Genomic DNA, 25,293 nt, shown 5'->3' with positions numbered 1-25,293 from the left:
TACGTCTCCTATGTTATGCCAATCTGTATTGATTTGCTAACAAAGCTGTTTTTGGGATACCTATATTTTAAGCAGCAACTACCAAAATCAAGTGAGAAAATATTTTGTAGACTAGAATCGGTTGCATATCTGTACGAAAAATTTCCCGAGGATTTGATAAATCTAATTAATCAATGAAGTAAATAGGTGAGCTTAGTCTTAGTTACCCATGAAATAAATTCAACCTGAACCGTTTTCTGTAATTTTAATTCATTCTGGCTTCAGTGTTGCCATAGTAATAAAATCTTCGTTCAATAACATTAGCAAGTATATCAAGAACACTCATACGTGGAATCATTGAGTCAGATATTGATGTACAGTATTCTATCAAATGATTATCCACATATGATGACATATTCTTAAATTTGTTAATTGCATCACAAAAAAAAATTTAAGTAGCAAATATTGCTATTATATTCCTTAAAACCACTTTTGACTCCATACTGCATTTTGATAAGTTTTTTTTTCGGTATGTATAGTGCGATACATAGAAATATCCCATAATATTTGAGAACTCATGCAGCAATTCGAAGGATACGTATTTGCCAACATCTTCCTGGAGTATCTTTTCATAAGTTGGCAACACTAGCCGCTATAAGTTTTGTTTACGTTTGTATCTGTCAAATGGGATGCTATAGGCTGTAGCAGATAGTATAACAAGGGCCAGCGTCGTAAGGACTATTCTTGGTTGGAGTGTTACGTGCTAGTGGGCTGCTTTCATGATAAGAAGAAGCATTCTGGTTGTCAGGCTTGCATGACACATACACAAGACTCGGGAAAAGCCATGGGTTCATCAGAGTACATTAGGTAAGTGGCCAAACGTTAAACTGTATTGCAGTGTGTAAAGATCAATAGCAGACAAGCCTTGGCCATGACATTCGTAAGTATATGGTTACTCATGTTGTTCACACAGGTCCAACAGTGTGGAGAAAAAAGGGTGCTGAATTAGTGTTAAATGTTGCTCAGTGGTAATCTCCTGGATTATCCAGGTAAGTATTAGATGGCGTAGAGGTGGTAGTCTACCTCAGCTCCGCATCTCTTAGTTCTGAACATTGAGTGATTTTTTTTTTTTTTGCCTCTGTTCTATAGTATTTAGAGAATATAGTGATAGATGTGGATCATAAATGGAGAATCATATTTTATTAATATCAGTTAAGGTAGTAGTGGAGCATTAAGGGAAAATATGTGAAAATTATTATAAAGGTAACTAACACACTTGCAAAGAATCATCAGAACCTATGAAAATCTCACCTAATTTTCCTAGTGTTCAAGATTTATGCAAATGTTCAGCATTTTACTGGTACTAGCCATACTTATGACTGAGTATCGTGGTAATGGTGCCAGATGTCAACAACAAATTACACAGTGAGCAGCCATGTGATTCCTAGCAGCAGATGATTTTAATTATGGTATATATGTAACATCATTTTGTCTTTAAGATAAGGATTTTATATGTCCATGATATACACAATTCTCTCTGCTATTACCTTATTCAGTATCATTCAATGAAATATGATGCTCAAATTCATGATGCACAGCTATCATTCTGTTAGCTAAATATTACACTTGCAATACAGAACAAAATCTCTTATTTTTAAAACGTAATATGGATGCAGACATGAATTAGACTTTTAGTGGTGAAGCTAGTGCCATTATACTGAATATTCTGTGAAGATTAACTGTAGTGGTACATGAAAATATTTCAGTCATGTTTTCTTGTATGAATTCTTACAAGACAAACACTATACAGAAATGATTTATCTAAAGGCAATTATTCCACTACTTATCCTTGGTTAGTGAAATGGAAATTAACATGCCTGATTGGCTGTAAGTACATCATTTGTGCACCCAAGAGATACTGACAGTGACTATTTGTGGGATTTGGAGGTTGTAGGTTTTATAAGCAAGAAATTCATACTGTTGAAACACATTGGTAATGATTAACAGTAGCAAAAGAGTAATAACTGAGGCTGTAAATCTTGGTTTTCAGTGTCTGGTTTGAGGAATGGTCATTTGAAGTGTTCTCCATCATGGATTTGATGGTTAACTTTTACCATATATAAAGTGGACAAAGGAAGGAAGGGCGTAGAAGATTGGAAAATAAGATGCATGTGAAAGTGACTTAAGTAAACCAAACTTCAGTAAGTTTTCCTAGGTTCAGATTTCCTAAACTACACTAGCTTCATGTAACCAAGGTTAGGTCCAGGAAATGTGAATCTGACATCCAGAGTGAGTAATACATAACTGGCATTCGGTTGATGAAATTGACTGAGTCATCCATTCTTCACTGAAGATGAGTTAAGTTCTGTTTTTTTTTATTTAACTTTCAACATCTTCATGCTTGCATAACATGAAACTTAACCTCCTAATCAGTCCTCCGCATTCTCCAGCACTGAGTTTTGAAGAAGAGTTTACCAATTCTAGAGGGTACAGAAATTCTGCAGGAGATATGATTATGTAATATCTTGGCATTTAAGAGAAATGACTTTGTCAACATTAAAATAGCATGGTTGTCTATCTGATTACACATTTTTCAACATTATAATTATACTCATTTATGTACATATATTAAGCATGTGGCATAGTTCTAATATTTCATGATATTCTTCATCAAAAGTAATATTATAAGGAAACTTCGGCAGTTGCATAGTGATAGTGCATATGGTCTTGATCTTTAACTCTTGAATAAGATGTGAAAAATATTGTGGTGGATGTAGCTTTATGCTAAGCTTTTAAAAGAAAGATAAGGAATTGGTACTTTTTAATTCAGAATTCTCTAATAAGCATACTTTTTGCACATACGAGTTTTTTGAATGCTTGCACCCAGATCTCAACCAAGTGTGAGTAAAAAAAAAAAATTTAGTATAAAAGACGTATAAATGAAAAATTACACATGAAGTTAGGTTTAAGATAATACAGTACAACTGTGATTATGTTGTTTAGATACAACACTAGCACTGCAGGACAAAACTCTCTGTTCAAAGCTAATAGTAAAGTGGAGAAAACTGTACTTTTATCATTTTTCTTTATTGTAATGTTTTTCTCCTCCTGTGACCTTCCCATTAAGAATTGGTTGTGCAAACACTTCAGGAGCTTAAATGAATCCCTTTGCATATTTATTTTGCTTTTTAATGAATGTGACGTTTTGCATTTTTCAGTGACATGGCTTTGACTGGGACATACTTATGGCTGTGCTATTTTCGCTACTAGGAAATATTATATCTTTGCCGTACAGTTCTTTATCAATCTTTTGAAACACTACTGCATATAGCGTAAGTTTGATGTACAAAGATAGTAAAGTAGAATTTCGCAAAATAAACAAAAATGCAAATGCTGTATTAATTTAAAAGATAGTGGATTAGCTTAAAAATAAAAGTGCAAGTGATCTATTAATGTAAAAACCATGTGGATTCGTTCCCAAGCATTATAAACAAATCTAACAGCTGAGTGTGAGTACCAAGTCAAACAACTGCTTCACTTTATGAATATTTATGTGGATGTGAGCTTTTTCTTTATGTTTAATGAAAGACATTCTCCCAAGGGTTTTTGCAACAGGACATTGCGATGGAAATAAAACATTGGTTGTTATGAAATCAGACTCACTGATCAGAATTGGGTTACTGAAGTTGTTTCTTTTTAAATATAATACCAACCTCTACATGTTGTGTAAAGATCTTTTATTTCTATTTTTTCAGGCTACCATGAACAAAGATTTCCCAGCATCAGTAGCTGTAATCTTCTCTTGGTGAGTACCAGCACTGAAAGAATGAAAGCCACTCTGAATGCTGTGAAAGTTGTCCATCCATACTATAAATGGATATTCATGCATTAGTACCTGTATTTGGTTTGTTGAAAATTAAATGTTAGGAAGAGGAAAAAGTTATATAGGTTTTGATGTACTGTAACAGCCTGAGATTAATGTACCTAAAAGTTACTTGAATGTGAGAGATGAAACAAGTTTCTAACGTACTATAAATGTATGTACATTTATAACTAAGCTTATTATATTTGTACCTTGAACAAATAACAAAAAAGATGGAAGATCTGGGATACATACCAGTCCTGTAATTAAAACAAGACTCAATCCCATTAATGTGAATGACACTCGAAAGTTTCAACTGTAATTTGATTTTATAAAGGATTTAATTTGCATAGTAATTGCTAAATTTGTAACTGTGTAAAAATTTTCAGTTTGTGATAACAATGCTTTGTAGGAATGGCTGATGTTGTTGTAAAGTATAATAGACTTGCTGAGGGTACTGGTTGAATGAAATATACTGGGTATGCTGATCACATGAGATATGGCTGAAGCTGTGGCAAGCTAAATAGGGGCTTGCCTGAAGTGAAGATTTGACCAAGTGGGAGATTGACAGAATGGGGCTTGGCATTGGACTTTTGGCAGACTGAGAGCTTATTAAGTTTGGTGCTGGGAGATTGGAAGAACAAAAGAGTGAGCATTTAAGGAAATTTATACTTAGTTAAGTTGGGGTTTAGTGAGGGAAAGAGAGCTTGATCAAGTTTATACTTTTCAGCAGAGAGTGGCTTAATGAAGCTCTGGTGCTTAACTACATAAGACCCTAGTCACGTATAGTTTGGATGAATTTGATGAGTTAATTATGTTGTCTCTACACCAGTTATGGTATGCTTACAACGAAGTTGAAGGGAATAAAAGACACTTAGACAGCACATGGAATAGTACAGGAAAAATGAGATTTGAAGTATGCCTCTGTAAGGATGAATGTAGAACAGTTACAGGGAAGAGAACTCATAGAAACAACGGAGGTACATGGAGCACTTGGGAAAGACAGGCAGTACAGGGCCCATTGGCCCACACGAAAGATTTTTTTGTTTCAATCTATTTATTCTTGTTCTAAGTGGATGAGGTAAAGATGGAACAGTAAGAGGGTTATCTCCTCACCCTTCACTTCCTCCAGCAACATTAGCCGACACGAAAAAGATTGAAATAAAAACCATGCAATGATGAAGTAATCCATGTGGAGTTTAACAAGGTAGAATGGAAGTGGAACTCCTACCACAAAATCTTAATGGATTATAGCATCCTCTACAGCATGTCAGTATATACTTAGGGTTTGGTGTGAGAAAAAGGAATTAAATGTTTACATATGTTATTTCCCAATGTTCATTCGATAGATACCTGAAATAATGAAAATTCATCTAACTTTTTGGAAAGTATATGGTCTTTTCATTAATAGTGTTCATAACTTATTCCAGTGTTCAGTGCACCAGTTTGCAAAGAATTACATCATTTAGCCTTCAGTTTTCTCTTGTATTACAAATAGACCTTCTTGATTTACGTTGTTGAATTTAAGAGAAAAGAAATCTAAAATTCTAGCCTCTTCTCACGTCACTTTCTTGGAGATTGGAATCAATTTTGTTGCCCATCTTTGTGCTGTACTTGTGCCAATTTTCCTCGTTTCTTGTAGTTTTGGGACCAAAATTGGACTGCTTATTCAAGTTGTGATCTTACTAGAGCATTAAAAAGGGATGCATTGTTTGTGGTGCTTTGTAGGTGATGATCTTAGCTTTTACACCTAGCATCTAGTATTCTCCTTTGCTTACAGCTAGGCACTGTTTAGTCAACTTTAGCTAGGTAATAAAAACAAGGTCCCTCTTGTCATTCACCTTTGTTAACGGATTTCCAGATATTTGATAGTTATGTTTAGTACTCGTATCTCCCAAGGGCATAAATTTACCTTTGTTTACATTGGATTTCATCAACCATTTTTCTGACCACTTGGCTAGTTTGTTAAGATCTCTTTGAATTATTTCTCAATCTTTTCTATTAATAGCTGTACTTCCTAGTTTTGTATCAACCAAAGTTATAGGGGTCTTAGGTATGAGACCCAGTACTAGATCATTAAAGTGTATTGTGTATGAATAAGCCAAGGACCAACTCTTATGGTACACCACACATCACTTTCAGCCACCCAAAGCTTTGCTATGTAGAACTACATATGACTTTCTGTTGGTGAGTCTGTCACTAAATCAGTGACATAGATTACCCTTACATCCCTATTAAGTTTTGAGTATGATGCTATGACCCTTGGGTATAATTTGCTGGCCTTTAACCTAACTATAAGAATCAGGTCAAACTTCAAGCCATTATATTTAAGGGTTATGCTTAAGCATTGTTCATATTCAGTAGAGGTGCCATTGTGGTTAAATGATTAGGTTGTTCTATGGTGTGCTGTAACGGTTTGTTTACTTATTCTGTATATTAATTTTCCTGTAGACAAGGTGATTTGCCTCAGGTAACAATGCCTCTGAGGCTCTTCTATGGAGTATTTACTCAGGTATACTTGCCATAATTTATATACTTATGAATGTTAATTTACATTTCATGCAGCAGCCTGTGTATTTTTTTGACACTCTTGTGCTGTACTGCCCAAACAGATTCATGGTAAAGACAGTTCATATCCATTTTCATTATCATTGCACTGAAATAGCTTCTAGCACTTCACAAATACCAAAAAATACAAAGGAATTCAAAAAGCAACAGACCATTGTGTGCTTTCAAGGCTGGTTGTGATAGTGGAAGATATCAGAAACTTACAGATTAGTGTAGTAAAAGCTAGAAGGCATACAGATAATTCAAATTGTCATTGTGACTAAGTTAGTGCAGATATTATGAAGTCGTGGACTTGAAGCAAAATATTATCAAGTCTATTCTTAAACGTATCTATAGTTAAGCTTTCAAGTGTTATAAATTGCAAATCATTCCATATGTTAATAACCCTGTTGAAGAAAAAGTTCTTTGCCTCATTCAAGGTAAAACATTTGTATCCATTACTGCTAGTGAAACCAGATAAATCAGATCTTAAGTAACTTGATAGAGCAAGATTATAAAAACCTCTGATAATTTTGAGTAATTGTTTTAGATCACCTTTTAATATTCTCTTTTCTAAGCTAAATAGATTCAAGTCATTTAATCTGCCCTCATAGGATTGTTTCTTGGTAGCTCATCATTGGATTCTCTCCATTCTGTAGGGTGACCAAAACTGAATACATTATTGAAGAAGGGGATAAGCTAATTAATTGCAGAGTAAGGATGATTTCTGTGGACTTGGATTTGAAGGCTGTACCTGTGAATCCAAGAATTTTGTTTGCTCTTGTTACTGCTGTGCACTGCTTACTTGGTTCTAAGTCACGATAGATTATTGTGCCCAAGTATTTTTCCTTATTCACCTTTTGCAGTTCAACAGAATTTATGCTGCAGCTTGCATTATCATTTCTGTGACTGAAATTTAAAACTTTGCCTTGCTGATATTAAAATTCATTTGCCACCTATGAGTGCAGTATCAGTTTGCCTATGTCAGTTTGAAGCTGTACATATTTAAGTTTATTTGTAGAGTTATTTCTTAGCTTTGCATCATCAGCAATTTTAGATATCTTGCAGTGCAGCCCACTATCAGTATCATTAATGTATAGCTAGAGAAAGAGAACCAGTCCCAAGATTGATCCTTGTGACCCTCCACTTGTTATGTCTAACCATAGCCAATGACTTTTTGAAAAGGGCAATTAAGGTCCTAGCTATCTAATTTTTGCCTCTTTCATTGTCCTCGGATAAAACTTAATCAGGTCATTGCCGTTTTATGTATTTTCATTTTGTTTACTGCTGATAGTATGTCTTCAGTTTTTATATAAATTTGTTGACTAATGCTCTCCTTAACAGTGACTGGATTTGGAACATAAGTTGTATTTGGTCATAAATATAGAAACAAAAAAAGTCACTAAAGATTTTTGCAGTGGTTTCATTGCCTTGAACCAAGTTACCATTTGCCATAATGAATGAAATAGTTGACTGGGTAATGACACTCTTAACATAACTGTAAAACTCTTTAGGGTTTCTTTTGCTATTTTCAGCAGTATACGCTTCATATTGATGTTTACTTTGCCATTTAACTCTCACATTCTTTATACAGAATTACATAATTTACTCATTATGTTGGTTATTGGTTTCTTTGTGTTTCTCAAAAACTAATTTCTTTAACAGGCACTTTTTTGCTTCACCATTCCACCACCTTAGCATGTATGTTCCTTTTACTGCTCTGAAAGTTTTACTGAAACTTTTCAAAGCTATGCTCTTGTTGTGTTTCATTGATCATATCATCCCAGGTTTGCTTGCCAAGAGCATGGCGAAGATCATTAAAATTTGCATGTTTAGAATCTGGTATATTTTTGCGAATGTCATTTTAACCAACTTTACATGCAGTGTTGAAAGTGGCCTCATATGACTGTCATGTAAACCAACATTACATGTAGTGTTTGAAAGTAGACTCATAAGTATTTAGTTGGTGATCACTTGTAGCAAACTTTCCTCCAACTTCAAACATTATTGGTTCGTTACCGTTACGGGGGAAGGGGGGGGGGGGGCTTGCGCACCTTATAAAGACATCCTTTGCAACAGAACGAAATATGCCTTACTTTTATTGTGGTAGTTGTCAGCGTTATTCCCCCTGGGCTGGGCAAACTGGGAGGATTGTGTGGTAGATGTTAGTGTTATTCCACCCCGGGCTGAGCAAACTGGCTGGAATGTGGTAGATGTTGTGTGTGTGTGTGTGTGTGTGTGTCGAAGGACAGTATGGGTTGTGTGGTGGGTTGATTGAGAAATGAAAGGGGTCAGAGAGAGAAGTGTGGTAGTATGAAGAGTATGGGTGAGAGAGCAGAAGGTATGCTGAAATAGTTTGGACACTTGGAGAGGATGACTGAGAAGGCGTACATATGGGAAGTGGAAAGAACAAGGAGGGGAAAACCAAGGAGGAGGTGGAAGGTTGGAGTGAATGATGCTTTAAGTTTGTTTTTTTTTTTTTGGGGGGGGGGAGGCTAAACGTGCGGGTGGGTGTGAGGCGTGCAAGGGATAGAACCAATTGAAAATATGTGGTACACTGGTGATAACGTGCTGTCAGGGGAAACCACGGAAAGTCTATAGAGCTTGGTTGTGGTTAGGGGATATTGGTCTTGATTTGTTTTTCTGATTATTTACAAACGATAAAAAAGTTTTCTTTCGTTATCCAGAGTGAAAAATTGTGAGGTGGGTCGACCAGTATATAGATTTGTCTCCGGGCCATAAGTGTGGTTCAGATGTAAAAATAATTCACTTTTTTCCCAGAAAAATGTTAAGTATATGAACTGAACCTCAGGCCATTGTAGACGCCTCTATCGTCTTTAACTTCAGCTTTTCGATACGTATCATAGTGTTGGTATTCATAGAGTGAGGTAGCGATATTTTGTATAACTTTTTTTTTTTTTTTTTTTGTAGAGGGTACACTATTTCACCGTTAAAAAGGAAATGGATTGAGTGGATATTTTTTTTGTAAGATAATGATCAGTAAAGTAGGATCTTTTTTTTTTTTTTTTTGTTTACCGCAATGTGCCAGGTGTTTTAAGTATCGTTGTGTTGTATTGTACATAATATGGCGTGATGGTGTAACTCTGCAGCCGTGTGATGTATACAGCTTCCAGCCTCAGCCTCCAGTCAGGACTGTCAAACGCTGCTTCATCCATACTGGTGGTGGGCCTCTGGAGCTGTGATGTGCCTGGCATAGGAGCTTCGTCTTTCAGCCTTGCCTTCCAGTCTTAGCCCCCGACCCCACCTTCCAGTCTTTAGCTCTCAGCCTCACTTTTCATCCTCACCCTCCAGCTTCACCTTCCAGCCCCAGATTTTAGTTTCATCTTCCAGCCATAGCATTTAGCCTCACTTTCCAGCCTCAACTTCCAGTCCACGCTTCTAGCTTCACCCTCCAGCTTCACTTTCCAGCCTCGCTCTCCAACTTCCAGCCTCACCTTCCCACCCAAACTTTTAGCCTGTTATTCCAGCCACAGCTTCCAACCTCACCTCTCAACACCAGCTTCCAGTGTTGCCTTTCAACCTCACTTTTCAACCACACCTTCCACCCTCAGCTTCCAGCATCACCTTCCACCCTCAGCTTCCAGCATCACTTTCCACCCTCAGTTTCCAGCATCACCTTCCACCCTCAGCTTCCAGCATCACCTTCCAGCCTCACCTTGCAGCATCACCTTCCAACCTCACCTTCCACCATCACCTTCCAACCTCACCTTCCAGCATCACCTTCCAACCTGACCTTCCACCATCACCTTCCAACTTCAGTTTCCAAGCCACACCAGCTTCACCTTCCCGTCCCAGCTTCCAGCCTCACCCTTCAGCCAGAACCTGCTGAAATACCGCCTCGTTCAAGATGCATCTTTTAATACCAGTCCTTGAGGGGGAGGGAGGGTTTGGCTCTCGTGAATCGCAAAGTTTGACCGCGGTAATTGTAAGCCCTCGTGAGCTTTGTTGCTCGATGTCGCTATCTGGTAGCGAGAGGGCTTCATGCTCTGTTTTTGTGTGTTGTGTTGTGTGTGTGTGTGTGTGTGTGTGTGTGTGTGTGTGTGTGTGTGTGTGTGTGTGTGTGTGAGGGAGGGAGGGAGGTGGCTGGCTTCAGTGCCTGTGTGTGTGTGTGTGTGTCTGGTGTGCAAGGGTTGGACTCACTCCTAGGGCGGACCATGCTCATGACAAGTCCACGTATTGATTCGCAGACCTTACTGGAAACCATCCCGGGACGACGTGACTTGTTGCTCACTCAGTCCCGGCTCCCCCTCTCCCCTCTCCCCCCCCCATCCCATCCCAACCCCTCCCACTGACATCTCCCCCGAGGACCCACGAACCCCCCATCCCCCCCTTTTTTGGGGGGGCTAATGGTTCTTGTTCTTCGTAGGATTAACACTGCCGCCTCCCTCTAGGTTTTGATGCGTTTTATAATCTTCGGAAGTGTGAGGATTTTTTTTTTTATCCTAGTTGCGGTTTAAGAGCTTGTAGGTTGCTGGTTTGTCGGTCACGTGCCATGCATAAGTGTGACGTGAATGGTTTGAAGGTTGTATTGGGGGACGAGTTGACAAAATGAATGTCGAGTAGGTGTGCTGCCCTAGAGAGAGAGAGAGAGAGAGAGAGAGAGAGAGAGAGAGAGAGAGAGAGAGAGAGTACCTGTGAGTACCTAACGGCGTGGTTTGCCACGCGGCTGGGTTCGCGCGTAAAGAGAACCTGTCGAGAGAGAGAGAGAGAGAGAGAGAGAGAGAGAGAGAGAGAGAGAGAGAGAGAGAGAGAGAGAGAGAGAGAGAGTATATAAATCCGTTCAGCCGAGGGTCAGGGTATTAGATACTTTAACCTGCTCCAGTAAAGGACTGAATCATTGACCGACGCGCGTGTCTTGGGAGACTGATCGTTCGCTGATGCACGAGGGGGCAATAGATGGCAGCAGTGTCTACTAAAAACGTAATTTTTTTTCTTGACTTTTAAATTTTGGAGGTGGGGGGATTTTTCTTTTCTTCCCACTTGCGATCCTTGTTATTCTTTGTTTTGACGTGTGGGTAGACGATGTTCCAGTCTCAGTGGGTAGACTGTGGGTGATTAAGTGGTAGATAGTGGGATTTATTGGTGGTAGATGATATATTATCCCGAACTGAGCACGACGGTGCGACTCTGTGGCACAGTGGTAGGAGCCTAGGGTGTAATGGCTTGGCCTTTGACCCCAGCCTTAAAGTTAGATCCGGTCACAGGCCAGGCCATATAATACCCAAGAGTTTTACCGTCAAGCTGAACATTTCCGCTGGTGGATGGGTAGAGTGTTTAGCAGTGGGGAAGGGGGGTAGACGTGGTGAACGCCCCAAGTAGATGTAGACTGGTCTGGAGGCTTAGTTGGATAGGGGAGACTCTAACCAGCTATAACCAATATGAGATCAGGACTGTCTCATACCTTATCTTGGTTTGGGAGGTCTCTTTATCTTATGTTGGTTTGGGAGGTCTGTTATCTTATGTTGGTTTGGGAGGTCTCTTATGTTGGTTTGGGAGGTCTCTTATGTTGGTTTGGGAGTTCTCTTATGTTGGTTTGGGAGGTCTCTTATGTTGGTTTGGGAGGTCTCTTATCTTATGTTGGTTTGGGAGGTCTCTTATCTTATGTTGGTTTGGGAGGTCTCTTATCTTATGTTGGTTTGGAGGTCTCTTATCTTATGTTGGTTTGGGAGGTCTCTTATCTTATTTGGTTTGGGAGGTCTCTTATGTTATGTTGGTTTGGGAGGTCTCTTATCTTATTTGGTTTGGGAGGTCTCTTATCTTATGTTGGTTTGGGAGGTCTCTTTATCTTATGTTGGTTTGGGAGGTCTTCCTCCCCTCACAGCTCAGTCTGGGGACCTGATCATACCTTATATACCTTATACTGGTTCCCGAATGTCTGGTGGGTCATGGACAGAAGCATTCGTTTTGCTCTGTTCATTCAGGTTATTTGAAGCCGCGGTCCTTAGACCCACGTATCTGCTCTCAGTTAGAAAAGGACCTGACAGGTCAAAGAACACGAGGAATATCTTCTCCATCAAAGGCCATGAGGAATATCTTCTCCATCACGGAGCCCGAGGAATGTCTTCACTATCAAACAGCCCGGGAAATATCCTCACCAACAAAGAAACTGAGGAATATCTTCACCATCAAAGAACCTAAGGAATATATTCATTAAAGACTCTGAAGAATATCTTTGCTATCGAAGACCCTAAGGAATATCTTCACCATCAAAGACCCCCAAGGAATATCTTCTTCATCAAAGAACCTAAGGAATATATTCATTAAAGACTCTGAAGAATATCTTTGCTACCGAAGACCCAAAGGAATATCTTCACCATCAAAGACCCCCCAAGGAATATCTTCACCATCAAAGACCCCCCAACGAATATTTTCATTGTCAGAGAAGCTGAGGAATATCGTCACCATCAAAGACCCCCCCCACCCCCCCGAGGAATATCGTCACCATCAAAGACCCTGCGGTATGAAACCTTTTCGTTTGACATCAGGTTGTCGGCCGCCGAAGTCCTGTAGGGGGGATGGTGTGTTCCCAGGGGGGAAGGCGGATGGAGGTGAGGCCCAGTGTCAGCATCTCTCTCTCTCTCTCTCTCTCTCTCTCTCTCTCTCTCTCTCTCTCTCTCTCTCTCTCAGAGCTGAGCAGACCGCACGCTGAGCCAAGGAGATCAGGTTAGCCGCGGGTGTGTTGGGGGAGGGATGATTTGGTTGGACAGCGAGAGGAGATGAGGGTGATGGGGTGAGAGGAGACGTTGCTGGTGGGGTGAGATGAGACGGTGGTCCAGTACTTTTCCTTTTTAGTGACTTAAGAAACGTCCATCAAGGTCCAGTCGCGTTCCTTTAGTGCCTCAAGGAACGTTCTGTATGGTCCAGTGGCGTTCCTTTAGTGGCTTAAGGAACGTTGTGTATGGTCCAGTGGCATTCCTTTAGTGCCTCAAGGAACGTTCTTTATGGTCCAGTAGTGTTCCTTTAGTGGCTAAAGGAACGTTCTTTATGGTCCAGTAGCGTTCCTTTAGTGGCTAAAGGAACGTTCTTTATGGTCCAGTAGCGTTCCTTTAGTGCCTTAAGGAACGTTCTTTATGGTCCAGTAGCGTTCCTTTAGTGGCTTAAGGAACGTTCTGTTTGGTCCAGTAGCGTTCTTTTAGTGCCTCAAGGAACGTTCTGTATGGTCCATTAGTGTTCCTTTAGTGGTTAAAGGAACGTTCTTTATGGTCCATTAGCGTTCCTTTAGTGCCTTAAGGAACGTTGCTTATGGTCCAGTGATGCTTCTTTATCGACTTCAAGGTACGTTGTCTTTTTCAGATCCTGCACATTTTGTACACACTTGCGGTGGTTTGGGACGTTTGATCCACGGAGTGACCATCACATATTGCTAGCGCCAGGTGTTCAGTGAAGGATTAAGCTGTTCACTTCGCTCTCTCTCAGTCAGTCAGTCTGTCTGTCTGTCTGTTGGAGAGAAATATATATATTTATATAAAAAAAAAAAAGAAAATAACCTACGGTCCGTGATAGCGTTTCAAATCCGGACCATACAGCAATATTGAACATTGGTATTGGAAAAGGGCGGGAACTGTGCTGGGTTAAGCCAGTCGGCGAGGATAATCCCGGGGAAATCCGTCTATTTCCGACTTGGAAAATTTGACAGTGTTTTCTTGTTTTATCACACACACACACACACACACACACACACACACACACATACACAATGCTGAAGGCTCCAGTCACGGACACATATATATGTTGAAGGCTTCAGTTACGGACAGTAGTCCTCATCAAGACCGGGCCTTAATTGAAATATAGAGAGCATTATGAAAGGCAAAAAGAGGACGCAAGGCAAAGTATTTACGACATTTGGAGGAAGTGGAAAAAAAACTTTTTTTTTTTAAGATGTGCCAGGTCATTGTTATTGGGAAAGACATGAGAAGGGAGAGAGTTCCAAAGCTTCGAGGTGTAGCGAAAGAGACAGTTATCAAAACGGCCCACCCTTGATTTGCCAGAGGCCACACAGTAATCATGTGGCGCAGCCGCTTGCCAATGACACAGCGCCGGTGGCGGATTCGAGTGAGAAACTGCAGAAGCCGACGACCTATTGTGGAAGAGTGGATGAAAGGAGGTTTAGTAGGGTTGAGGGATAGGTCAGTTGGGATGCGAGCTTGAGTGGAGAAAAGCTGGAGTATTCGAAGTTTCTTAGATGCCTGAGAATAGACACGGCAGCGAAAGGAACCACTGAAGAGAAAGCGAGCCACAGGGTGGGGAAGGGGGGCGATGGTCCTGGGAGCGCTGAAGCATGAGTGGAAAGAGAAGTCGCCATCTGAGAGGGCAAAAATGGGTAGTCCGAACAACATTATACGGATGCAAGGCACGGGCCACTAACTAGGCTGCACGGAGGAGGGTGGATGTGTTGGAAATGAGATGTCTGTGGACAACCTGTAGTGCGAGGTGTTTTGACTAACGCGGGAAACGGCGTTCAAGTATAGGCGGAAAAATATGTATATTATGTATGTGTAGATATGTAAATAGATATTTTGTGTTTTAGTGTTAGTGTGATATGTGTAACCCAAAGAATTAACCCATCATCCACATAAGTGGCACTTCAGTAAATGGTGGCCAAGTGTGATAACGAGTGCTGTAGACACACTCCTCACTGCATCATTTTGTCTTAGTCACCCATGAGAACATGAGAGAGGACGGATGTCCCGTTGCCAGATGTAAACACGGAAGTTAATTGAAGCCACCGAAGCCTGGAATGTAAGTTATGGTGACAACTTTGGGGTGATGGCGCAGGGGGCCATCAAGATGCTTCTCCTCTTCAGGTTTTATGGCACTCATAAAATAGTCCCTGAGTAGTGGACTCAAGAGAGTAACACACACGTGTGGACGCGCCGGCGCTCACTGTAGCCAACACGTGTTGTGCACGTACTGCATACCTGTGTGGTCCTCGTCATGCTGGAGGGATATCATTGTCATCATGAGATAACCGTTCTTATAGCGTCTCTCTCTCTCTCTCTCTCTCTCTCTCTCTCTCTCTCTCTCTCTCTCTCTCTCTCTCTCTCTCTCTCTCTCTCTCTCTCTCTCGTTTGAGCTTCATCACAGTCCTCTGATACTCGTTGTGAAACAAGGTAACAATGCTCTGCTTTTGTTCCCCTTTGGATTTCTTACTTTTACAGCTGTGAATAGTGCCTGAGAGGCTTTTGGAACACGAAGGTTAATTAAAGTGTTCCATGCCTGGGACACAAATGTTGTCCTAGTGTATATATACCTGGTCGAAGCTGTACCGAACTCTCTGTCTCTGTGTGTCGGAACGGGAGGAGGAGAGGTTCGTGACTCGTATCCCAAGACTTTTGTCCGTGATTGTACATATTACCAAGTGATGGACGAACTCTCATGTCATATTTTTAGTAGTTTTGTCATAGACGCGAACTTGAACGCAAGTTATATATATATATATATATATATATATATATATATATATTATATATATATATATATATATATATATTATATATATATAATGAAACTGTTGACGCCAGACAAATAGACCCGGGAAAGGAAGACTAGACATAGAGGCGTCGTCACTCCAAAGACCCGAGTTTGTTTTGTAATCCAGCCAACCAAAGGGTTTGAACCGCTTTCGTTTGACATGTGTATCATCGGATATGAAATTCTCTTTAGTGTTTCCCCTGATACCGGAGCGGTGAAGCAGTAACCAAACCTAGTTTAGATTCAGTAATGCAAAAAAAAAAAAAAAAAAGATGCAATTTCTACCGACATCATTCCTTATAGATCTCGTTTGTCTTCCACTGTTGTAATTCGGGACACTACAACTCAGCCTTGCAGTAACATAAACTATGCTGGACATTACCATTTTCCTTTATTCTTTGCTGGAAACCTCACACAATGAACGTTACAGAATCTACTTACCCAAAGCTCGAGAAGTGGGGGATGGGATGGGGTAGTGTGTTGTATAGACACCGAGATTACTATTTTTTTTTCTTTTTCCTGAGCATCTGTTTCGTAGCTGGTGTTGGCGGGCGGGGGGCCTCGTTCACCTCAGCGTGGAGAGTACTGCTGGTATATCTAGCTAGGGTGGCTCTGAAGTCTACCAGAAGTTTACCTCACCCTCCGGCCATTGTCTGAGCCAGTGTGGAATCAAAAGCATTCCCACCTGATCGCCTCCTCTTGCTTTCACCCCCATTCAGGCATCCTTTGCCGTCCGCATTGATGTTGCTGCCCACTGCCTGTCTTGTCACTGATACTCCGCCCACTGCCTGTCTTGTCACTGATACTCCGCCCTCTGCCCGTCTTGTCACTGATACTCTGCCCTCTGCCTGTCTTGTCACTGATACTCCGCCCTCTGTCTGTCTTGTCACTGATACTCCGCCCTCTGCCTGTCTTGTCACTGATACTCCGCCCTCTGCCTGTCTTGTCACTGATACTCCGCCCTCTGTCTGTCTTGTCACTGATACTCCGCCCTCTGCCTGTCTTGTCACTGATACTCCGCCCTCTGCCTGTTTTGTCACTGATATTCCGCCCTCTGTCTGTCTTGTGACTGAAATTCCCCATCCACTGCTATGCTGAGCTGCCCGCGAGAGTCCTAGCCAATGAGGGGCTTGAGGACGCAGCACGCTCTTGGTTGCTTCTTCCCTTAGTTTCTATGTCGAGACTAGCCACACGAGGATTGACTGTCGTGATGCCCCCCTTTCCTCGAGCTGCAAAGCTGCGTAATTATCTTCCTCCTTCTGCCTGTCCCCATCATAACCTTTCCGCCATTAAGAGTCATGTCCACAGACATCTGAGGAGTTGAGATTAATCCCCACCGTTTTCTTTGGCTATTTGTTTTTCCTTTCATTTGAGACGACGGAGGTGGGACACGTCTATACCTGTGCCATTTCTGTTATTTATATATATATATATATATATATATATATATATATATATATATATATATATATATATATATATATATATATATATATTTGTGTGTGTGTGTGTGTGTGTGTATATGTATGTATACTGAACTCCGCTACCTTTAGGGTAGACTGGTAGTGAAAAGTCGCCTTTAGCGACGCTCTGTCATCATCAGTTGACGAAACAGAATAGTCTTGTCAGAGAACTTCCCCTTACAAATAAGTCGTTACCACCCCTCCTACTGAGTGTAGCGCAGCAGTAGAGCAGGAGCCTTCTTAGGAAAAGGTCCGTGGGTGATTATATATATATATATATATATATATATATATATATATATATATATATATATATATATATATATATATATATATTTTTTTTTTTTTTTTTTTTTTTTTTTTTTTATACTTTGTCGCTGTCTCCCGCGTTTGCGAGGTAGCGCAAGGAAACAGACGAAAGAAATGGCCCAACCCCCCCCATACACATGTATATACATACGTCCACACACGCAAATATACATACCTACACAGCTTTCCATGGTTTACCCCAGACGCTTCACATGCCTTGATTCAATCCACTGACAGCACGTCAAACCCTGTATACCACATCGCTCCAATTCACTCTATTCCTTGCCCTCCTTTCACCCTCCTGCATGTTCAGGCCCCGATCACACAAAATCTTTTTCACTCCATCTTTCCACCTCCAATTTGGTCTCCCTCTTCTCCTCGTTCCCTCCACCTCCGACACATATATCCTCTTGGTCAATCTTTCCTCACTCATTCTCTCCATGTGCCCAAACCATTTCATATATATATATATATATATAAGTCTACAAAGACTAAAAACAATGCATTCTCCAGAAGAACAGAAATTACGAAATTCAAAATACGTTTATTTTTCATCATTTGAAGGAAAATGTCAACATGGATTAATTTTGAGCCACCACCTGTGTGTCGAAACCTTTAAGGTTAGAGGCGTGTTGAGGACGTGTTGGAATAATAATAATATCCCACGAACAGGCAGGCACCCTGTATAGCAAGATCGGCTGTAGTCTGGCTTCGTTTCCACTCCTTGTGTAGCAAGATCCGTAGCCCGTCTTCAGTTCCACGCCTTGTGTAGCAAGACCGGCTGTAGCCTGGCTTCGTTTCCACTCCTTGTGTAGCAAGATCCGTAGCCCGTCTTCAGTTCCACGCCTTGTGTAGCGAGACCGGCCGTAGCCCGTCTTCATTTCCACACCTCGCGTGGGAAGATCTGGTATAGTCTTAGTTTCCACGGCCCTGTGGAGTAGCATCGTGTGTATACGGACATGAGGGAACCAGGGAAGGGGGCAGCTGCTGTCTCTTTCTCGTCCAGATTCCGCCCTGGGGGCCTGCCAGGGTTAAAGGTCCTGATGTGGCTGTGGTCGAGGCATCTCTGCCCTCCACGGACACACACTCTCTCTCTCTCTCTCTCTCTCTCTCTCTCTCTCTCTCTCTCTCTCTCTCTCTCTCTCTCTCTCTCTCTCTTCCACCCGGATGACCGTGTGGCTTTTCTCACACCACCTCCGACTCGTTGTTCACGGCTCCCCGGATTTTTTTTTTTTTTTTTCTGCACAGGCGAGGACAGTCGTGTGGAGTGTAGCAGAGGGTAAAGATATTGACGTGTGTGTGTGTGTGTGTGTGTGTGTGTGTGTGTGTGTGTGTGTGTGTGAGCGCGTTTCTATGTGTTTCATTACTCTGTTGCAACAGTATTATCCTTAGGAGGCTGTTCTTACGTGATGTATATCGCGAGAGTAAATTATTTAGGACTTTCTTATAAGACGTTTAAATAATTTCAAGTACAGGGCTCGTGGATATATTCTTAAAGGATGGTCTGGCCTCTTAACCTGTTTCAGGAATACCTTCGGGTCACTAAGAATTATTTCTTGGAGTCTTGCACCCTTGCTAGGAGGAGAGTATTTTCTCTAGGGCTGAGATCAAGATTTTGTAATGGAATTGAGTAGTTGATGTTGCAAGTGTCAGCGCTGTTGTATGGATAACCTTTACGTTTGGTGCTGCGTCAATAGTGAGGTCAGCACTCATGAATGATCTCTGAATGACATTTGTAGTGTCGCGATTCTTGGGTAAGTGGACGGCACAGCAGGGCTAGAGGCGAATTGCACGGAGAAAACACGATTTCTGGACGCGTCGCTTATTGTTTTGAATGACGACGTCTGTATTTGTCATGTCTTTACCAGAGGTGAGGTCAGGTCTGCCAGACGTATGAACGAGCGATCATAATGGTGCCTCTCAAGACATGTCATCGGCGTGTCACCTCCGTCAGAGAGATCTTTTAGATACCCTGTGAGGCCGCAAATAACTTGTACATCAGCACGATTCCCCTCCCTGTCAGGAGTTGTCGAAGGACCAGTGTGTGTGTGTGTGTTGCGCCAGGACACAGCATCGTGGGCCTCAGACATTCCAGGACTTTTTCACGTCTCTGGTCGATTTTTGAGGGTTCCAGTTCACATCTCTGGTCGATTTTTGAGGGGTTCCAGTTCACACCCCTGGTTGATTTTTTTTGAGGTTTTCCAGTTCACACCTCTTGTCGATTTTTGAGGGTTTCCCTTCACATCTCTGGTCAATTTTTTCAGGTTTGCAGTTCACTCCTCTGGTCGATTGTTGACGTTTCCACTTCATACCTTTTTTCGATTTTTAAGGTGTTCCAGTTCACACCTCTGGTCGATTTTTCAGGTTTTTTACTTCACACCTCCGATCGATTTTTCAGGTTTTTAGTTGACACTTCTGGTCGATTTTTCAGGTTTTTAGTTCACACCTCTGGTCGATTTTTCAGGTTTTTAGTTCACACCTCTGGTCGATTTTTGAGGTTTCCAGCGCCTGGATGACTGGCATTCTCATCATCACCCCTAGGGTTGATAGAGGGACACATCATTTGTATAACAGTGCCCGACTGGTCTTTCTCTCAATCTTAAGACTGGTCGAGGAACGTCGCCATCCTGTGACATATGGGGTGAAAAGCTATGATGGAAGTTTTAGGGGAGAGAGAGAGAGAGAGAGAGAGAGAGAGAGAGAGAGAGAGAGAGAGAGAGAGAGAGAGAGAGACCCCGAGGCTTTCCACGGTGGCTGCCGACAGAGCTGCGACAACAGACGTAGGTCAACACGGTGTTTGAGAACCACACTTCCATACTGCTGAGTGTAACCTCCCCCTCAACCATCCTTCCGTGTCCTCACACGTAAAATGTTATGTGACTGGTATCCTTGCTTCCCCCCCAGACCCCCTCACAACATACTGAGGAACGGAGGAGCGTCTTCGCATCAAGGCTGAGGATGAATCTGCTAGTCTTATCTCAGCACCTCCTGGCTCATTAGAGCTAAGCTGACGGAGCTTGCTTAAAATGTCTTGCCATTATGTGTTCTGTAAACCTTGTTTGCCTTTACGTATACACTTTTTTTTCACCACTTCTTTTCCCGCTCTCTCTCTCTCTCTCTCTCTCTCTCTCTCTCTCTCTCTCTCTCTCTCTCTCTCTCTCTCTCTCTCTCTCCCCGTCCTCCCAAACTTACCTTCTCTTTTTTCTTTCAATTTTTTCTCTCCTTTTGAAGGTCTAGTTATAATGAGGGGGTTCCGTCCGTGACTAGGACCTGCCTGATAAAGTAACTGCGCAGGAGAGCAACGGTGTCGGGAGGCAAAAGTCTGCCAACGTGTCATCGTTTTATTGATCCAGAAGACTCGGAGGATCACACCTCCAAAAGGCAAAGGCTCTTTCCCGTGAACGAAGACGTTGCCGACCGTCGGTGAAGTTCGCATCATTACCAATTTGGTGTTTGGAGTTCTCCCTGGGTTTCCTCTCAAGAGCCCTTTTGAGTAGTTTTTGAGTCCGAGTAGGGAGTCCACTGTCGACGCTGCCTCGCAAATTTTACTCCCACAAAAGAGGGTATGAAGTTGATAGATAATTAGATAGAGAATAGATGTAGACAGATGATAATTCGTTCGTGCACAGTTGTTTGAATGCTACTTTCCCTCCGCCCTCTTCCTCCACCCAAGACTGGCTCCACTTTAGACCACGACGTCTAATGCTCCCGTAAGGCATCGGGATTTGCAGATGAGATTTCCCTGTGGCCCTGTGCCCTCACTACAGACCTCAGGAAGATCCGGATTTGCTGCTTGGCCCCTTTGATAAGACCCCCCCCCCCACCCCTTTCCCTCACTGTGAGAGAAATAAGGGGAGGAATTTTCCCCGTGTTCCGAGCGAGGCCATTTCTTGCTCTGGTGCGTACGAGTTCATCTTTTTGCTGGAGATCGAGATGTGAATCTGTGGTCATCTCCTGCAGAAGATCGAGATGTGAATCTATGGTCATCTCCTGCAGAAGATCGAGTTGTGAATCTATGGTCATCTCCTGCAGAAGATCGAGATGTGAATCTATGGTCATCTCCTACAGGAGATCGAGATGTGAATCTATGGTCATCTCCTGCAGAAGATCGAGATATGAATCTATGGTCATCTCCCGCAGGAGATCAAGATATGAATCTATGGTCGTCTGCAGAAGATCGAGATGTGAATCTATGATCATCTCCTACAGGAGATCGAGATATGAATCTATGGTCATCTCCTGCAGAAGATCAAGATATGAATCTATGGTCATCTCCTGCAGAAGATCGAGATGTGAATCTATGGTCATCTCCTGCGGGAGATCAAGATATGAATCTATGGTCATCTCCTGCAGGAGATCAAGATATGAATCTATGGTCATCTCCTGCAGGAGATCGAGATGTGAATCTATGGTCATCTCCTGCAGAAGATCGAGATGTGAATCTATGGTCATCTCTTGCGGGAGATCAAGATATGAATCTATGGTCATCTCCTGCAGAAGATCGAGATGTGAATCTATGGTCATCTCCTGCAGGAGATCGTCATACGAATCTATGGCTTTTACCTTTCGATTTAAGAGGCTCTCGTTCCTTGGGGCTCACGGAACTGGGTAGTCTGTGTCAACTCCAGCGTCCACATTATTGGAATCCCGCCCGTGGGATGAATCATTGTTGGTCCGGCTCATACAAGGAGCGCTGTCCCAGGGATGGTGGCGGCAGACCTTGGCTCCTTTAAGCTGCCCGTCGTCTCTCTCACAACCTGATATTCCCCGGCGATCCTGACGTGCCCCAGGCAAGAGTCTGTCTCAAGTGTCTTATTATTATTATCAGTCCTTCTCAGGGGAATGTTGGTTCATGCCTCGCCTTTTCCACATTTTTGTCGCATATATATATATATATATATATATATATATATATATATATATATATATATATATATATATATATATATATGTATATATATGTATATATATATATATATATATATATATATATATATATATATATATATATATATATTTTTTTTTTTTCTTCTTCTTCTTCTTTTAAACTATTCGCCATTTCCCGCGTTAGCGAGGTAGCGTTAAGAACAGAGGACTGGGCCTTTTTTGGAATATCCTCACCTGGCCCCCTCTGTTCCTTCTTTTGGAAAATTAAAAAAAAAAAAAAACGAGAGGGGAGGATTTCCAGCCCCCCCGCTCCCTCCCCTTTTAGTCGCCTTCTACGACACGCAGGGAATACGTGGTAAGTATTCTTAATCCCCTATCCCCAGGGATAATATATATATATATATATATATATATATATATATATATATATATATATATATATATATATATTATCAATGATATGCACCTCACTCTCCATGTTAGGCTCTCTTGATGCCGGCGGGACACACACACACACACACCGCCTGGAACAAGGCTTGCTCGAGTTACACGCCAGTCAGCAGAGCAGACTCCCATGCTTCGGTACGGGACGGGAGAGGGAGAGTTTTACCTTATATCTGTCTCGTGCAGGTACGTGATAATACGTGGGAAAGACGGATTACAGAAGACCTGATGGTCTGTGACGGGGTTGTCTGCTGGAGGACAGTACATGGGAAGGACAAATAACAGAAGACCTGAAATCCATGTTAATGTTATCAGCTGGAGGACAGTAATGGTAATACGTAAAAAAGGACAGATAACAGAAGACCTGATGGTCTGTGACGATATCTGCTGGAGGGCTAGTAAGAATGACCCAGATTCCTAATCTACGTAGATGGAGACAGTAAAGCAGTTGATGTCAGTCAGGACTCCTGGTATTTCGTGTTGTTTCCACCAGGGTATTGCTGCAATCCTAGCAAGGGTCCCAGTCAGTCGGAGAGGTCTTAACAGGACCCGGTCAGCTAGAAAGGTCTTACCAGGGTCTCACTTAGCCAGAGGTCTTGCTCGGGGTTCCAGTCAGCCAGAGGTCTTTTAAGTGTCCCATTCAAATCGGAGGTTTTGCAAGAGGTCCTAGTCAGCCATAAGTCTTGTTAGGTGTCCCCAGTCAACTCGACTAAGGTTTGGGATGTGTGGGAGGGAGGAGTTCGGGTGGCAGCTTGAAGAGGAAGAAAATTCCTCATTTGCTTCTTCCACTCCGCTTGAATGGCCGCTTGTCTCTTATTTAAACTGCCGAGTTAATGCTCTTATCTGGTGCTCTGGAAGAAGAAGCCTGCGAGCTCAGTCTAGACTCCATAATGATAAGTAAGCGTTATTGCCGGAATCACTTCCCTTGGAATGGACGTCTTTTGCTCGGTAATTGGCTTGAAGTCTTTGGCGGGCCACCTGAAACCAGTGGGGACCCCTCTCACCAGCTGAGGCGAGGGTGGCCCACCAGCCGAACCGGGGATCGTCCCGCTAGGTGGACCGGAGGGTTGCGGCCCACCCACCAGATCGACCGAGGTTGGCGGTCCACGAGCTGAACTTAGACCGAAGTTGTCCCACGTGTATCGACAGAGGTGAACCTCTGATCTCGACAGAAGTGGAGCGATGGTTTAGACGGAGGTGAACCTCTGATCTCGACGGAGGTGGACCTCTGGTCTCGACAGAAGTGGAGCGATGGTTTAGACGGAGGTGAACCTCTGATCTCGACGGAGGTGGACCTCTGGTCTCGACAGAAGTGGAGCGATGGTTTAGACGGAGGTGAACCTCTGATCTCGACGGAGGTGGACCTCTGGCCTCGACGGAGGTGTACCTCTGCTCTCGACGGAGGTGGACCTCTGGTGTAGACGGAGGTGAACCTCTGGTGAAGACTTAGGTGGACCTCTGCTCTCGACGGAGGTGGACCTCTGGTGTAGACGGAGGTGGACCTCTGGTGAAGACTTAGGTGGACCTCTGCTCTCGACGGAGGTGGACCTCTGGTGTAGACGGAGGTGGACCTCTGGTGAAGACTTAGGTGGACCTCTGCTCTCGACGGAGGTGGACCTCTGGTTTAGACGGAGATGGACCTCTACATGTCCCGGGACCTACACATAACAACGTTAGGAGTAGAACTATTTATGAACATTAATTAGACGGGAATAGTTAACGTGACGTCGAGGATCAAGGAGCATGGGGTATCGTTCTATATTTAAGAGCAGGGGACGGATGGGAGGTAAAGTGGGACACAGTGGTGGTGTGGGAGGGGCAAGGCAACACAGTCGTTTGTCTGGATGTACGGCAATATGAACTGTCAAGGCAGACGATGTTATTTTTCAGTAACTACCTCTTTCCTCCCCCATCTCTTGTTATATTTATTGGTGATTGTAATATTGCATATATATATATATATATATATATATATATATATATATATATATATATATATATATATATATATATATAAGCGTTCTGAGAAAGACTCGAGTGTATAACTTTGACAATAACAATCATTTCACTCCTGGTGACGTGTGTGGGTACGTGCAGTGCGCACGCGCGTAACTTACGTTACGTACACGTCTGTGGCGGCGTCATGGACGTTGTGAGAAATGTCAGACGTCGGTATTTTTATGGCGACGTTACTCGTGTTGGGTGGAGAGTTATGGCCGGGCTCCGGTGCGCGCGGCCGTTCCCTCTCCAGAGGGTCTAAAGGTGAATACACACACACGGGGAGGGACAGCCAAGCGCTCCGGCGGAGGT

General features: G+C 42.5%; 1 protein-coding gene across 1 annotated transcript in view; it reads left to right on the top strand.

The window, feature by feature from the left end:
• The first annotated feature begins 663 nt into the window (after window positions 1-663).
• LOC139755889 (dystrobrevin beta-like) overlaps window positions 664-25,293 on the top strand; it is a 167,836-nt gene continuing 143,206 nt past the window's right edge. Inside the window, exons 1-2 of the mRNA XM_071674599.1 lie at window positions 664-846; window positions 3,735-3,784. The gene's annotated coding sequence lies outside the window, so the exon portion shown is untranslated. The remainder of the gene's footprint in view (window positions 847-3,734; window positions 3,785-25,293) is intronic.

This window comes from Panulirus ornatus, chromosome 20, assembly GCF_036320965.1.
Source record: "Panulirus ornatus isolate Po-2019 chromosome 20, ASM3632096v1, whole genome shotgun sequence".
Lineage (NCBI taxonomy): Eukaryota > Metazoa > Arthropoda > Malacostraca > Decapoda > Palinuridae > Panulirus > Panulirus ornatus.
Note: the sequence above shows the minus strand (reverse complement) of the source record. Positions and strands in the feature narration are given on the sequence as shown.